Below are 17,325 nucleotides of genomic sequence, written 5' to 3' on the forward strand. Positions count from 1 at the left end.
CGTGTTTGTGGTATTTCAATTATGGGAAGTCTATTGTATTCTTTCCAATTTTAGAGGATAATATTCGCACTGATTGATCAATCGTGACATATGTCATAGTAACATAAGATGTTAAATCGCTATTGTCAAAATTTTGAATAAATACGCGATCAATTATGGATTTTTTGACGTGATTTTAGGGTTATATGCAATTATGGATTTCTTAGTCAATATAAATTTTTTATATCCATTCATTTATCTATAATACTAAACAAAATCACTAAAAATTATTAACCTTGATGTTATGTGGTATAATGCGCAATGTACCATCAAAATTTATGTTAATGAACTACACAGCAAGTTCCATTGTCTACTATGTTCTAACTAAATCATATCATAAGAATTTTAAGCTTTGTTGTGTAGATTTTACACACACTCTGTTAAAGACACTTGCGAATAATACTAAAACATTTTAGATATATTTTTAAGTTATTTGAAAAAGAGTATACATTCATTATTGATATCTTGCATATTTACATTGTTTTATCCATTTATTCATGTGCATTTTCATCATATAGTTTAGGATTTAGCCATGTCTAGGTTGCATTTTGCATACATATGTCTCTATCAGGTAGTTGAGCACCACATGGAGTTTCTGGAGACATTTGAGTGCATTTGGAGCTCAAAAGGAGGTGATTAGAGTGAGCTTTGGACGAGCACTGCTGGAGCGACCTCTCGGAGCGACGGCATGAGGTCGCTGTGCACCACATCCCGGAGCGACTCATCCAGAGCGACACAGCAAGGTCGCTCGCGTTTTCATCACTGGGAGACGCGAGAACAAGCTCGGAGCGACCTTCCAGAGCGACGTGCTGAAGTCGCTCCCGAAGCTTGGAGCGACGTCCCAGAGCGACAGGAAGAAGTCGCTCGCGAATTCACCACCCGGAGACGCGAGAACAAGCCCGGAGCGACCTCTCGCAGCGACACAGCGAGGTCGCTCCCGAAGCTTGGAGCGACTTGTCGGAGCGACAGTCTGAGGTCGCTCCGTGTTTTGTTTCTGCTCGAACTTGTGTTTTCTCAAGGGCATTTTGGTCATTTCATTATGCACGTTTTTATTTTCTAAACCTATGTTTTATTACTCTGTAAGCCACCAGGGGGAGGATCATCTTTTTTTCTTAGAAAAACCACCAAAAACCTTTGGAAAGTGATCTCTTTGAATCAATTGATCAGTTTTATTATTGAAATTCTGTGTTCTTATTTATATTTTGTGTTTCTCTGCATGATTAATCTGAAATCCACCATGGGTTTAAGAGGAATCATGGAGATTAGTGAGTAATCACCTTTTGAATTCATGGGTTAGGGAGATTAAGGGTGATTAGGTTAGAACTAGGATGTTTTAGTGTAGATCATTCATATTGCCTTGCTAGTAGAGTGAACATAAAGCATCTTCTGAGTTGGCCACTCAGTTGTTGATCCTTAGGCATTTCTCACCCGAAAGGTGTTCGATGAAATGCCCGAGATAACTCTCCTAGACTTTTAGCATACCTTGCCAAAGACATTTGTTGTTAAAGATGCTAAGATAGCTAATAGACTTGTTAGTAATGATTGCTTTCATATATTCAACCAAAGACATTTGATGCTTGAATTGTGTTAAGTAAATGAACATTCATCTAGACATAGAGTTTGTTTAGGATTGTGTCTAAGCTTAAGGTTAATAGATTGATTGATCGTTTGCCATCTTTAGTTCGAGGCTTGATCACCCGATGTCTAATCCCTATATCCATGAGTTCTCTTTTCCAATAGTTAAGAAAGTATCGTTTAGTTATTCCTATTAATTAGTCATAGTTAAAAACCCATCTAAATCATTGGTTGCACTTAGATTAAGTGATTACTTGCATTCTCGGTGCTTTAGTATCTCTCAGAACTGGTTCGACAATCATTTATACTACAGCATTTGTCTTAGGAGCCTTGAAAACTCCTAACATCAAATTGGCGCCGTTGCCAAATTCTGAGTCGATTTGAACATTGAGATTTAGTCAATTGCTTGAGACTAAGTCATTTTTATTTTCTTTTGTTACTAACTCTTCTTCACCTCCCTTTAATCTACAGGTGTATGAACTTGAGGAGCAAGGGTCCATCAAACCTAGTTCCAAGAGCAGCAGACATCAGAGCTTTAGAGAGAGAGTGTGCTAGAAAGAGAAGAGAAGAAGACCATCAGGCTCAATTGCAGAGACTGAACACTGACATGGGAGACGTTCATCAAGAAGATGCAGGCGTCAATGGCGCTAACAACAATGGTCCACCTAACCAACAGCGAGCAGCTCGCCCCATTGGCACTTACGACCGTCCCAACATTCATGGTCATAGATTGGGAATCCGAGCACCCGCCGTGGCAGCCAACAACTTTGAGATCAAGTCAGGACTCCTCAACGTGATCGAGAACAACAAGTATCATGGCTTGGCTCTCGAGGATCCATTTGATCACTTGGACAGGTTCGACAGCTACTGTGGGTTGTCAAAAACCAATGGTGTGTCCGAAGATGCTTTAAAGCTCAAGCTATTCCCTTTCTCTTTGGGGGATAAGGCACGTCAGTGGGAGAAGTCTCTACCCAGCGACTCCATTACCACTTGGGATGACTGCAAGAAAGCATTCTTGGAGAAGTTCTTCTCTACTTCAAGAACTGCTAAGCTGAGAAACGAGATCTCCAGCTTTCAACAGAAGGGCTTGGAAGGTTTCAGTGAAGCCTGGGAGAGATTCAAGGGCTATCAAGCTCAATGCCCACACCATGGTTTCTCTAAGGAGAGTTTGCTGAGCACATTCTACCGTGGTGCTCTACCTAAGTACAGAGCCAGACTGGATACAGCTAGTAATGGGTTCTTCTTGGGGCGAACTGAGGAGGATGCAGAGGAGCTGGTTGACAACATGGTTAAGAGTGATGCAGTCTACAGTGGAGACCACGACAGAAGCAGTAGAACTGAGGATAAGCAAACGAGGAAGGAGTTGAAGGCTCTACAGGATAAGATAGACATCCTCCTTGCTGATAAAGCTACCCAAGAGCAGCTGCACTTTGTCGGCAACCCAAGCCAAGAAACACCAGCTGTTGTCCATGAAGTTGAGGGTTTGGAAGGTCAGGAAGAGCTGTGTTTCATCAACAACAATGGTAGCTGGTACAAGAAAGAACCCAACTTTCAGTACAACAACTACCAACAGAAGTCCTATTCCAACAACCAGCAGAGTGGTTATCAGCCTCGGAACAATCAGCAAGGCAGTTATCAACCTCAGCAGAACCCTCCTCCTGGTTTCAACAACAAGGGCAACCATTCTTCCCAACAACAATCTAATCCCTCTACCTCCACTCCTCAGGTCAGCAGCACTGATGCTCTACTGAAACAAATCCTGGAGTCTCAAACAAGAAGTGAGAAGCATGTTGGCTATGAGTTGAAGAATCTTCACTCAAAGATTGATGGGAGCTACAATGAGCTCAACAACAAGTTCAGAGCTTTGGAGAACCAGTTTGCTGCCATGAACACTCAACAAAATCGCCAACAAGGTTCTCTACCTGGTAAATCTGAGCAAAACCCAAAGGAAACCATGAAAGCTATCACTCTTAGAAGTGGTAAGGAGTTACCTCAGAGAACTCTCACCAAGGATGCTGAGAAACAAAGTGAGGGGGTTGCCATCACCATAGATGATGAAGTGGTGATTGTTGATGAGAAGATCAATGACGAGATCTTGGAAAAGATAGTGGAAGCAAAAGGAAAGGGAAAGGTTGGAGAAGAGAAGAAAACAGTTAAAGATGGTGAAGTCGTCTCTCCTGCAAGTGAGAACTCTTTTGTTCCTCCTGCCTATGAACCCAAGCTCCCATTCCCAGGTCGATTTAAGAGGCAGCTACTAGAGAAGTACAAAGCTTTGTTTGACAAGCAAATGAGTGAAGTCCAAGTCACAATGCCCATTATAGATGCTTTCATGCTGATCCCTCAATACAGCAAGTTCCTCAAAGATGCTGTAGCTGCAAAGAAGAAAGAGATGGAGGGCATGGTGATTCTCACTCATGAGTGCAGTGCTATCATTCAGAGGCTGGTCATTCCAAAGAAGCTAGAAGATCCTGGATGCTTCACATTACCTTGCGCTCTAGGGCCTATGGTATTTGATAGATGTCTCTGCGATTTGGGAGCTAGTGTCAGCTTGATGCCCCTATCTGTTGCTAAGAAGCTGGGTTTCACTCAGTACAAGAAGTGTAGACTTTCTCTGGTATTGGCTGATCGTTCAGTGAAGTACCCTGTGGGTATCTTAGAGGACCTCCCAGTGATGGTTGGAAATTATGAGATCCCTACAGACTTTGTGGTGCTTGAAATGGGTGAAGAAGCTCAAGACCCTTTAATCCTTGGAAGACCTTTCTTAGCCACAGCAGGAGCTATAGTTAATGTGAAAGAAGGCAAGATTGATCTCCATCTGGGTAAAGGGCACGTTCTGCATTTCGACATCAAGGAAGTAATGAGGAGGCCAACAGTTCAGGGCCAAGTGTTCTACATCGAAGAGATGGATGCCCTTGCTGATGAACTCCTAGAAGAGTTGTCACTAGAGGACCCTCTACAGCATGCTTTAACTGTAGAGAAGGAGGCTGAGGTGATCGAGAACCTGGAGAGTACTGCCTATGGGATGATGCTGGATTCACACCAGGCGTTTGTCAGTAAGGACCAGTATGAGGAGCTTCCACAGATGGTTCACCAACAAGTCTCAGTCACTCAACGAGAGGACAACCAGCAGGATGACTGGAGTGAACTAAAGGCACCTAAAGTGGAGCTTAAACCTCTTCCCCATGGTGTAAGGTATGCATTCCTTGGTCCTAATGAAACTTACCCTGTCATTGTGAGTAGTGAACTTACTGAGAATGAGCTATCTGAACTTTTGAAAACACTTAAAAGATTTAGAAAGGCAATAGGTTACTCACTAGATGACATCAAGGGGATATCACCCTCTTTGTGCATGCATAGGATACATCTTGAGGATGAATCAATGACTTCTATCGAGCATCAAAGAAGGTTAAATCCTAACCTGAAGGATGTTGTAAAGAAAGAGATTCTTAAACTCCTAGATGCTGGTGTTATTTACCCTATCTCAGATTCTAAATGGGTATCACCTGTGCATGTTGTACCAAAGAAAGGTGGTATCACTGTGATCAAGAATGACAACGATGAACTGATACCAACAAGAACCATCACAGGTCATAGAATGTGCATTGATTACCGAAAACTAAACTCTGCATCTAGAAAGGATCATTTTCCACTACCATTTATTGATCAGATGCTTAGAGAGACTTGCAAATCACCCATTCTACTGTTTCCTTGATGGGTACTCAGGATTTTTCCAAATCCCCATACATCCCAATGATCAAGAGAAAACGACATTCACATGTCCCTATGGCACCTTTGCATATCGAAGGATGCCATTTGGTCTATGTAATGCTCCAGCTACCTTTCAAAGGTGCATGATGTCAATTTTCTCTGATCTGATTGAGGATGTTGTGGAGGTATTCATGGATGATTTCTCTGTCTACGGATCTTCGTTCTCTGCTTGTTTGTCAAATTTGTGCAGGGTCCTACAGAGATGTGAGGACACCAACCTTGTGCTGAATTGGGAGAAGTGTCACTTCATGGTCAAAGAAGGGATTGTGCTAGGACACAAGATTTCAGAGAAGGGGATTGAGGTGGATAAAGCCAAGATCGATGTTATGGTTGGTCTGCCTCAACCAAAGACAGTGAAAGACATCCGGAGTTTTCTTGGTCATGCTGGATTCTACAGGAGGTTCATCAAGGACTTCTCCATGATCACTAGACCTTTGACCAGGCTGCTGTGCAAGGAAGCTACTTTCAGTTTTGATGTGGAATGTCTACAAGCTTTCAAGAAGCTGAAAGGTGAACTCGTTAGTGCCCCAATTGTCCAGCCACCTGATTGGGATCTCCCTTTTGAGATCATGTGTGACGCCAGTGACTATGCTGTGGGAGCTGTTCTGGGGCAGAAGAAAAATGGCAAAACTCATGTGATCTACTACGCCAGCCAAACCCTCAATGATGCTCAAATGAGGTATGCCACAACAGAGAAGGAGATGCTGGCAATTGTTTTTGCCTTCGAGAAGTTCAGAAGTTACTTGGTTGGGTCTAAAGTCATTGTCTACACAGATCATGCTGCCTTGAGACACCTTCTAGCCAAGAAAGATGCAAAACCCAGGCTTTTGAGGTGGATCCTTTTGCTCCAAGAGTTTGATATGGAGATCAAGGACAAACCTGGAGTTGAGAATGGAGTAGCTGATCATTTATCCAGGTTGAGGATAGAGTCTGGTGTCCCAATTGACGAAGGACTTCCTGAAGAGCAGATCATGGCTATCGAAGCAGTGATAGCAGTTTGTGAGACTGGTAGGAAGCTGGAAGAGGTCAAAGCAACAGAGGAGAAAGAACCTTGGTATGCTGATTTGGTTAACTACCTAGCCACAGGAAGAGAGCCTTTGAATCTTGTAGGCTATGCCAAGAAGAAGTTCTACAAGGATGTGAAAAGATATTACTGGGACGAGCCCTACCTCTACATTCTCTGCAAAGATCAGCTTTATAGGAGAGTGGTTGCAAATGAGGAGATTGATGGGATCCTTGCACAGTGTCATGGATCATCCTATGGAGGACACTTTGCCACCTTCAAGACAGTTGCAAAAGTATTACAAGCTGGATTCTGGTGGCCACACATGTTCAAGGATACACAAGCCTTTGTTTCGAAGTGTGATTCTTGCCAAAGAAGAGGGAACATCACCAAGAGGAATGAGATGCCTCAAAATCCAATCCTTGAAGTTGAAGTGTTTGATGTCTGGGGTATTGACTTCATGGGCCCCTTTCCATCATCCTTTGGCAACAAATATATCCTTGTGGCTGTTGATTATGTCTCCAAATGGGTGGAAGCCATAGCAAGCCCCACCAATGATGCTAGAGTTGTAATCAAGATGTTCAAGAGCATCATCTTCCCAAGGTTTGGAGTTCCAAGAGTTGTAATCAGTGATGGAGGTTCCCACTTCATTAACAAACTGCTTGAGGGACTTCTCAAAAAGAACGGTGTGAAGCACAAGGTGGCAACTCCTTATCATCCCCAAACAAGTGGACAAGTTGAGATTTCTAACAGGGAGATCAAATCTATTCTGGAGAAGATTGTGGGGATTACAAGGAAGGATTGGTCCAATAAGCTTGACGATGCACTTTGGGCTTATAGGACAGCATACAAGACACCACTGGGCACTACACCTTTCAACCTAGTGTATGGGAAGGCTTGCCATCTGCCAGTGGAACTTGAGTACAAGGCACTATGGGCAATAAAGTTGCTGAACTTTGACATCAAGAGTGCTAAGGAGAAAAGGCTCTTCCAGCTACACGAGCTTGATGAGATAAGAATGGATGCTTTTGAGAACTCAAGAATCTACAAGGAAAAGACTAAAGCTTTCCATGACAAGAATATCCTGAAGAGAGAGTTTAAAGAAGGAGACCAAGTTCTTCTCTACAACTCTAGACTGAAGTTGTTTCCAGGAAAGCTTAAGTCAAGGTGGTCCGGTCCTTTCAAGATCAAGGAGGTTAGGCCATATGGAGCAATAGTCTTGTGGAGCACTGATGGAAGAGACTTCACAGTGAATGGACAAAGGGTTAAGCTCTACATGGCCAATGCACCAGAGGAAGATGGAGTTTCCACTCCACTGTCTGATCCTACCCCGGCCTAATCTAAAAGGAAGGCAAAGTCAAGCTCGGGACTTTAAACAAGCTCACTTGGGAGGAAGTCCCATGCGTATCCTTGTATATATTGCATTGGTGTTTTTCATTTCTCATCTTATTGCATAAAAAAAAAAAAAGGAGAGAGAGAAGTTGTATGCAGGTACTTGATCGGTTCAGTTTTGAGAAGGAGTCGTGCGTGGGAGCGAGGTCTCACAGCGACACCTCGAGGTCGCTCCAGCTGGGAGCGAGGTTATGGGAGCGACACCTAGAAGTCGCTCGCGGTTTCGTCGTTGTCTCGAGAAAACAATCACCTCAGAGCGAGGTCTCGGAGCGAGGTCGAAGGGTCGCTCCAGCTGGGAGCGACATTATGGGAGCGACACCCTCACGTCGCTCGCGTTTTCGACGGAACGGGCACTCAAGAACTGACGCGGAGCGAGATTTCACAGCGACACCTCGAGGTCGCTCCAGCTCAGAGCGAGCTTTCTGGAGCGACACTCCGAGGTCGCTCGCGTTTTCATCAACTCGCGACGCGAGGAAACGCCTCGAGAGCGACCTCTCCCAGCGAGACCCTCACGTCGCTCCCGCACCGGTTCAGGTAAGTTTGCTAACTCTAAACCCCGGTTTAATTCAAGTAAACCGATCCTAACCACCCTAAACCGAACCAGACGACCCTAAACCTACCCCAACCCCAGCGATTTCATCTCTCTCACTCTCCCCTCCTCTCACAAACTCACAAACTCTCTCCAAACTCACCCCCACCAAAATTCCCAAAACTTCCTAAATTCTCACCCAAATCAACTAGTTCTTGTTTCTAAATCCAAGCTTTCGCCCCTGTAGTCTATTCCTCACCACCCTTTCACCATTTCCTTTCATCCAAAGCAAGGTATTGAGTTTTTAAATTCAAATTCGTAGGTCCATGAACCCTAGAATTTGAAAGTCGAAATTTGGTCATTTTCTTGCTAGATTGTGGTGAAATAGACTAGGGAAAGCTTATCTATCAAGTTGGGTTGTTGAATTAAGGGTGAAATTGAGTTTAATTTGCACTTTGGCCAAATTAGGGTTCATGGATTTGGGGGAATTTTGAATTTGACCTTAATTGGGTGTGTTTGCGGGTGTTTTAGATGCGTTAAGATGTCACATTGTTGCATTGTGCTGAACTTGAGTTTAAACTGAGAAATTCATTTGTTAAGTTCATTCTTGCAAAATGTTCGCTTGCAAAGTCTTCTTTTTCTTCACTTCCATCTACTTATCCCTTTCCAAGTTTGTAACTTTTCAGGTGAAAATGGTTAAGAAGACAAAGGGCAGGTTGGAAGCTGAGAGGCAAGAAGCCGAAAGTCAAGAGTTTGCACAAAGAGGAAAAGCTTTAACCAGCGAGCCAACTGGCTCAGGAACGCAGCGGACTGTGCGACAACAGACGTTGGCTGCAAGGAAATCGAAAGAACACGAGAAGAGGGCAGGGAAAAGTGTAGCGGTTCCCACCCATGAGGAAGGTGAAACTGAGAGTGATGATGAGCCAGCACCTACGAAGAAAGCCAAGATGTCAAAGGGCAAAGGGGTTGCTGTTGATCGAGATAGGGCGAAAACTCCATCTGTAGAGGAGCTGTACGATCATTTGAAGGATGGAGTCACCTGGGTTCCAACAAGGTTCGCCGACCTCAACCTACTGAAGGAGTTGGGTCTAGACTCTGATATTGAGGCAATGCTGGGGCATTTGAAGATGCCGAAACTCCTCACCATGGCTTATCCTTTCTACAAGGATGTCACTTGTCAGTTCCTCTCCTCTCTTGTGGTCACTTACCACGACACGGCGCATGTGAGGCAAGGATGGGGAAAAATCAGCTTCAAGGTCAATGGAAGAGAGTACAACATGAACTTCAAAGACATTGGGAGAGTGATGGGGTTCCAAGACCTAGAAGACCACTCCCTTCCCAAATGTGAAAACCTTCCCACAGAGCTTTGGAAGTTGATCACTGGAAACAGACACTCCACCGGGGCTGACAAGAACTCACACATCCGACACCCGTCTGTACGCTACCTCCACACATTGCTAGTCCATGCTTTCTACCCACGGAAGCAAGCTGGTAATGTTACTGAGGAAGACATGCGACTGCTCTGCCCTGCTATCCGTCCCTACACTCAACCCGGAGTGTTACCCCTTCCCAGCACTGATATCTATGCTACATTTGGGGTGGTCAGTTTCTTCGTGGGCCGTCTCGAACACTACAGAGACTGGGCGTGGTACACCACTGATTCGCGCCCAAAGATAGGGATAGGCGGAATGATCACACCACTGCTCCAATTTCTGAATGTTCCCTTGGGAAAGGACGCATCGGGGCCTAGGTTCATTGATGGCACCTACTTGAGGATTGCCACCTATTTCAGTGGGATGTACGGGAAAGACTACGTCTACCACTACTACTTGTACGGCAAGCCAGTCGAGGTGGTTCTTCCAAACCGGAACCTGACGAGTTTAGAGATACCTGGAGCTATCAGCTTCAACATTCCCCAGGAATACTTTCTTGGAGAACACGGGCCTCTCGATCCAATTCAAGCAGCTCCATCAAGGAGAAGGAGTGTCCCCGTGCAACCTGAACCACCTGTAGCAGACACCCCTGAGCATATTTATGGACCTCCGCGCTACTACTTCAAGCCCCATGACGGAGTCCTTCCTCCTGGAGCTCTCCGTGATGCTCATGACCACATTGGTCGCCTCCAGCGATGGAACAAAGCTCAGGACAGAACGATAGAAAAGCTCAAGGATAAGTGCAAGGCACTCAGCAAGACCGTGAAGAAGCAGGCAAAGACTTCAGCAAAGTTCATGAAGAAAGTAGCTGATGTTTTAACTAGGGGAGGAATAGCTGGATGTAGCTCAGCTGATTTCGCTTTCGCGAACACCTCAAACCCCCAACCTCCACCCCCGCCTGATGCTCTTGGTTTCCCCCTCACTGCTGCGCAGCTTCAGCGTAAGTGGAGAAACCCACCCACTCAACCTTCCACTTCCGGCAACAAATCCCCATCCCTTGCTTCTTCAGATAGTGAGGACGAGATTGACGAGGTTGAGAGCCAGCCATGGTATGGAGGCTCCGGTACAGCATCCGGTGGGTACTACACCACCTTCCCTCCTGACGACGACGATGCTGGGGCATCTGCCCCTACCTACTATCCATAGGAGGTACTTCTCTCACTCCCTTGTATATATCATTTCATTCCTGCATATTAGTTTTCTTCTCGGTATCTCCTTCTTTCTTTGACAACACAGAGACTGTGTAACTCAAGTTTGGGGGAGGTACCAAGCATTTGATCATGTTTGCTTTGATTGTGTTTCATTTGAGTCATGCATTGCACGCCTATTTGCATAAAAAAAAAAAAAAGGATTTTTCATTTAGTTTGCATCATTTGCACCATTAGGAGAGTCTAGAGCATATAGGTTGCATTCACTTGCATAGGGAGCAATGATTTTAAATGCCTTGTAAAGAACACTACGTTGCACCATTGAGTAGCCATGCACCTCTCGAAAAGACTTGTATGTTTCGAGCCTTGAAAACTCTTCTTGAAACTTGTTGATTGCTGAAACTCAGTCTTTGAAGCCAACTACAACCTTATTTGAACTGAATGAACTTAATACTTCTTGCTTAGGGTCCTTTGTGTACTGAGTCATGGCTATACACACTTGAGTTGTCACATCTTTTATGCCAATCTTTTTGACAAACTCTAGTGGTAGACCACTCCCAAAACCTTTCCTTCCTTTTAAGCTTTCATTGTTTGATGAGTGAGGCCTTCTTCGGAAAGTCTTACATGCGCATAATGTTGAGAGTATCGGGAACGACAATGCTTGATCTTCATTTTTGCTAGATTGGACACTCTATTGTCTAGCTATAGGTGGGAGGGCGAGTGTTGTGATCATGATTTGGGAGAAATGAAAAGTAAAAATGGATAGACTCTTTGTGCTTAAGTGAATTGATTTTCTGGGATAAGTAGAGAACCTCTAGCTCTAGTTTTGAAAAGTCTTGGCCCCCAACCTAAAAAAAATAAAAAAAAAAAAAAAGAAAGAAAAGAAATCGAAAAAAAAAAGAGAAAAGAAAGAAAAGGGGGCTAGCAAAGTTGTTAAGAGCTAAGAAATGTTTTGAGGTTGTAGAAAAATCCCTTGTAGATTTCAAAAAGGAAGAGTTAAAGTTCTTAAGATCCTTTGGTGAGAGATGTGAGTTGGGTTTGACATTTGGGAATGATTGTGTAATTGTATGTTTGGGAAAAGGGTAGAACAATGGAGATTGAGCATTGTATGCATGAGTTGGTCCCTTTCTTAGATATATTATGTGCAATGTCAAGGCTACTTGTTTTGAGAGTAAACCACCTTAAAGATCATATGTTTTGAACCTCTTGAATCACTTGAATAAAAGCCTTCCCTTACCCAACCAAATGACTTGGACCAATCGACCATTTGCAAGAATTCACCTGATGTTTTGTGCTTAATGAATGTGATAGTTGGTTGATTTGAATGTGTGGATGCTTGATGATGAGTGTAGAGACAAAAGGATTTGAATAGGCCTAGAGAAGCTAGAGTGTAATAAGAGAGTGTGCTAATTATATTTGCTAGTTGTGTTTCTTTTGGCTATGAGCTCCCACCTTCAAACCTCTCTCCTTGCAAGTTCTAGAAAGTTCACTTGAGGACAAGTAAAAGAACAAGTTTGGGGGAGTTGATATCTTGCATATTTACATTGTTTTATCCATTTATTCATGTGCATTTTCATCATATAGTTTAGGATTTAGCCATGTCTAGGTTGCATTTTGCATACATATGTCTCTATCAGGTAGTTGAGCACCACATGGAGTTTCTGGAGACATTTGAGTGCATTTGGAGCTCAAAAGGAGGTGATTAGAGTGAGCTTTGGACGAGCACTGCTGGAGCGACCTCTCGGAGCGACGGCATGAGGTCGCTGTGCACCACATCCCGGAGCGACTCATCCAGAGCGACACAGCAAGGTCGCTCGCGTTTTCATCACTGGGAGACGCGAGAACAAGCTCGGAGCGACCTTCCAGAGCGACGTGCTGAAGTCGCTCCCGAAGCTTGGAGCGACGTCCCAGAGCGACAGGAAGAAGTCGCTCGCGAATTCACCACCCGGAGACGCGAGAACAAGCCCGGAGCGACCTCTCGCAGCGACACAGCGAGGTCGCTCCCGAAGCTTGGAGCGACTTGTCGGAGCGACAGTCTGAGGTCGCTCCGTGTTTTGTTTCTGCTCGAACTTGTGTTTTCTCAAGGGCATTTTGGTCATTTCATTATGCACGTTTTTATTTTCTAAACCTATGTTTTATTACTCTGTAAGCCACCAGGGGGAGGATCATTTTTTTCTTAGAAAAACCACCAAAAACCTTTGGAAAGTGATCTCTTTGAATCAATTGATCAGTTTTATTATTGAAATTCTGTGTTCTTATTTATATTTTGTGTTTCTCTGCATGATTAATCTGAAATCCACCATGGGTTTAAGAGGAATCATGGAGATTAGTGAGTAATCACCTTTTGAATTCATGGGTTAGGGAGATTAAGGGTGATTAGGTTAGAACTAGGATGTTTTAGTGTAGATCATTCATATTGCCTTGCTAGTAGAGTGAACATAAAGCATCTTCTGAGTTGGCCACTCAGTTGTTGATCCTTAGGCATTTCTCACCCGAAAGGTGTTCGATGAAATGCCCGAGATAACTCTCCTAGACTTTTAGCATACCTTGCCAAAGACATTTGTTGTTAAAGATGCTAAGATAGCTAATAGACTTGTTAGTAATGATTGCTTTCATATATTCAACCAAAGACATTTGATGCTTGAATTGTGTTAAGTAAATGAACATTCATCTAGACATAGAGTTTGTTTAGGATTGTGTCTAAGCTTAAGGTTAATAGATTGATTGATCGTTTGCCATCTTTAGTTCGAGGCTTGATCACCCGATGTCTAATCCCTATATCCATGAGTTCTCTTTTCCAATAGTTAAGAAAGTATCGTTTAGTTATTCCTATTAATTAGTCATAGTTAAAAACCCATCTAAATCATTGGTTGCACTTAGATTAAGTGATTACTTGCATTCTCGGTGCTTTAGTATCTCTCAGAACTGGTTCGACAATCATTTATACTACAGCATTTGTCTTAGGAGCCTTGAAAACTCCTAACATCAATTATATTTGTGACTATTGTTCGTGATGTATGACTATGATCACTATGATTCATGTATTGAAAATATAACTGATCTTCATAATTGTTCATTGTTACATTAGTCTAATTGAATCTTTTCGAATATTTCTGATATTTTGAGCAATTGTTCGTGCTATATAACTTTGAATCCTTAACCAAGTTTGTAGAAATGGGTGTTTTAACCTCCTATGTATCTATTCCATTAACATATAAACTTTAGCTGTAAAGTTTATATTAATGGACAATAGAAATCAAAATATACGGAAAAAGAAAGGTATAAAGAAAGACTGCTTTTTGGTTGACAAAAAAGATTGCTTTTTAATGAGTTTTTATTATGTCTTTCGTTATGATATAAATCTCACGAATTTCAGGGTAATCTTTAAAACATCCATAGTATTTATATTTGTTAAAATATGGAATATATGAAATATGGTGGTATATTTAATTTAAATGTTAAATTTTGTGTGCACGTAAGATCTGATTATCTGCATAAAGTAATAATATACTCTATCCTATTACCGAACTAGAAGGCTTAAATTTGGACAATCAATATTTCAAATAATGTTATTATCTAATTAGCCCGTAGTTTCTTTTTAAATTTTAAATGTCCATATAAAATATCACCATTTTTATTTTAGATAAGACTCAAAAATATGTTATATATAACAAATCACAACTCAAATAATACAAACCTAATATAAGAATATAACCAACACATAAAGTTGAAATAATGAAGTAAAATATAAATGCAATTTTTTTTTATATTTTCATTCCGCACAAAGTGCGGATTATCATCTAGTTCACATTAAAATTGTTGCCGGTGCAAATGGTGGTTGTGCACTTTCCAGCATAGGCATATTTGAAATGTTAATAAGAAGACAAATCCATTAGTTTTTTTTTCGGGGAAGGGGGGTGGTCAAACCTACAAATTCATCTCCTAGACTATATTTGTGAAGTGATTTTGCCACATATCCTTTTACAATCATTTTTACAAAATAAATGATGACATGACTAACAAGATTGATGACATGACTTATAGTTAATATGACATGGACAATCACATTTTTTACCCAAATATATTTTTGGTAAAATTTATAGAAGATGACAATAACTAATACATTACATTTAATGTTGATTTATATTTAAGAAGTTTAACAAAAATATGGTAATAATTCATAAATCATCACTAAAATAAATATATTGAAATATGCATTATAAATTTCGAAATAAATTATTTAATTGTATTTTTATAATTATACAATTTTTATTACTAATATTTTCAAAATTTTCTACATCTTTTTAAAAAATTTAATAAATTGTTAATCGTAATTTCATTAGTTTCTTTTAGATATCTACAAATTTTATAAATATTGTTTAGTTATAATTTTTAATCTATATGATTTTTAGCAATTTTATACAATTTGATTTAATATATTTAACCAAAATAAATAGATAAAAAATTATATAAGATTCGAATTTTAAATATATTACATATATATTATTAAATGTAATTTAAAATAAAAAAAATCATTTTTTCTTAATTTTATGCTTAAATAATCAACTTTATATTAAATATTAGTCAAAAATAATAAAATATATAATATTAATAAATTTCATTTTAAATATAATTTAACTTTTAAAAAATTTATCACTGCACATGGTGCAGGAAAACACCAAGTTAGTTATATATGGAATTGTCACCAATAATGAACAAATTGCACAACAATATTGTAAATATATGATATATTGAAACTTCTGCGTACATAGATTTGAATCCAACAAACATAATTTTAATTTCTGATTACATAATTATTCCCAAGAATGCGCAAGAACAGTACGTATGATCAATCAACCTAATGGTATTATATATATATGTATATTTAGGAATTTTGTCACAAGTGTATATTTTAAAAGCATCATTACCAATTAAAGAGCAAGTAGGGATTTTGTAACTTTATATCTTTTACATTCATGAGGTTTACCGATAAATGATCCCTATATGTAAAATATTTCCTCTGCTTTTAAATAATACATGTATTAGATTTTTTATAAATAATGAAAATTAATATTTAACTGTCAATGCATTAATTTATAAAATTATAAAAAATTTCCCACAAATTCAAAGCAATAGTGATTCAATAAATTCAAAATTGTCAATTAACATTTTTTAAATTTAAAATTTATTATTAAAAATACATAAAAAAATCTAATACATTTATCTTTTGGAAACAAATAAAAATGGTAGAACATGCATTATTTAGAAACAGAAAGAGTATATAGACTCTGTTTGTTTCATCTTCTTTTGAATTAGCATGAAAATAGAAACATTTTTCTCACTAATCGAAGCCTTTTGTATTCTCTTTTGTCAAAAAGGATTAAAATAAGCGTTTACACTTTACTTACTTAGATCATGATTAACCTCAGTTTTTTAACTAGGGTTTTTAGATTCGGCTAAAAGACGGTTTTAGCTTTTTTTACATTTTAATTAAGAAAAACTAAGAACTGTCTGTTAAATAAGAGATATAAAAACCGTTTCTTACATGAAAAATGTAAAAAAAAGAAAAAAAATATCAAATCATGAGTTAAAAACTCCGGCTAAGAGATATGGATTAATCATGCCCTTGGATCAAAATTAGAAGTCCCGTATATGCATGAAAGAAAAAGTATATGCAAAATGAAGTTGACAAAAATAAGGAGGGATCAAATCATTTGATTTGACCACGATGGCTAAACACGTTAGATATAGTTGGGCAATCGCTACAACTAAGCAGCCGCACCTATTTTATGATCAATTATTTGTATCATATTATAATAATAATTATTATTTTTGACAAAGATCATACTTATAATTATTTGATTTATTAAATTACTTGTAGTCTGTGTTCCAAAAAAAAAAAATTACTTGTAGTGAAATTATTTTAAAAGTTTCTTAAAGAAATGTTCACAACTCTTGGTTGCTTTGATTAAACAATGGGTTACGTAGACACTCTACGTTTATAAAACCTAAATAATCGATCGGCCTTAGGTTAGGTGGCCTTGAAAAGAAACAACTCTAGCAGATACTGTTTCTATTTTGAAAAGTAATTTAAAATAAGTAGATTATAAAAGTTGAAATAGTACAAGAGCTTTTTTGTTATAAAATATTTGCGCATTTATGAAAAAAATATCATAATAGTGTCATGTTTCAAAGTCAACGAAAATATTTCCAATTGCCTCAATCCCTCCATATTAGATGATGACATGTTCATGGATGTAAAGCTTGTAATGAAATTTGATTTAAACATTTACACATGTAAGGAGATAAAATATTTAAGGCCGTGAAATATTAGTCCAAACAAATAAAATAAAAGTATTGTTAGAAAAGAAGATAAAAAATTAAAAATGATTTCCTATTTTTAAACCATTTATTTTAATATAAAAAAAAAACGTAACC

The 17,325-nt window shown here is 39.8% G+C and overlaps 1 non-coding gene across 1 annotated transcript; it reads right to left on the minus strand.

Annotated features, from left to right (window-relative positions):
- Positions 1-2,662: 2,662 nt before the first annotated feature.
- Positions 2,663-2,769, minus strand: LOC125578703. Its single transcript, XR_007316786.1, has one exon. It is a non-coding gene; the product is annotated as a small nucleolar RNA R71 (small nucleolar RNA).
- Positions 2,770-17,325: the final 14,556 nt, after the last annotated feature.

The sequence above is a fragment of the Brassica napus genome, chromosome A9, assembly GCF_020379485.1.
Source record: "Brassica napus cultivar Da-Ae chromosome A9, Da-Ae, whole genome shotgun sequence".
Classification (NCBI taxonomy): domain Eukaryota; kingdom Viridiplantae; phylum Streptophyta; class Magnoliopsida; order Brassicales; family Brassicaceae; genus Brassica; species Brassica napus.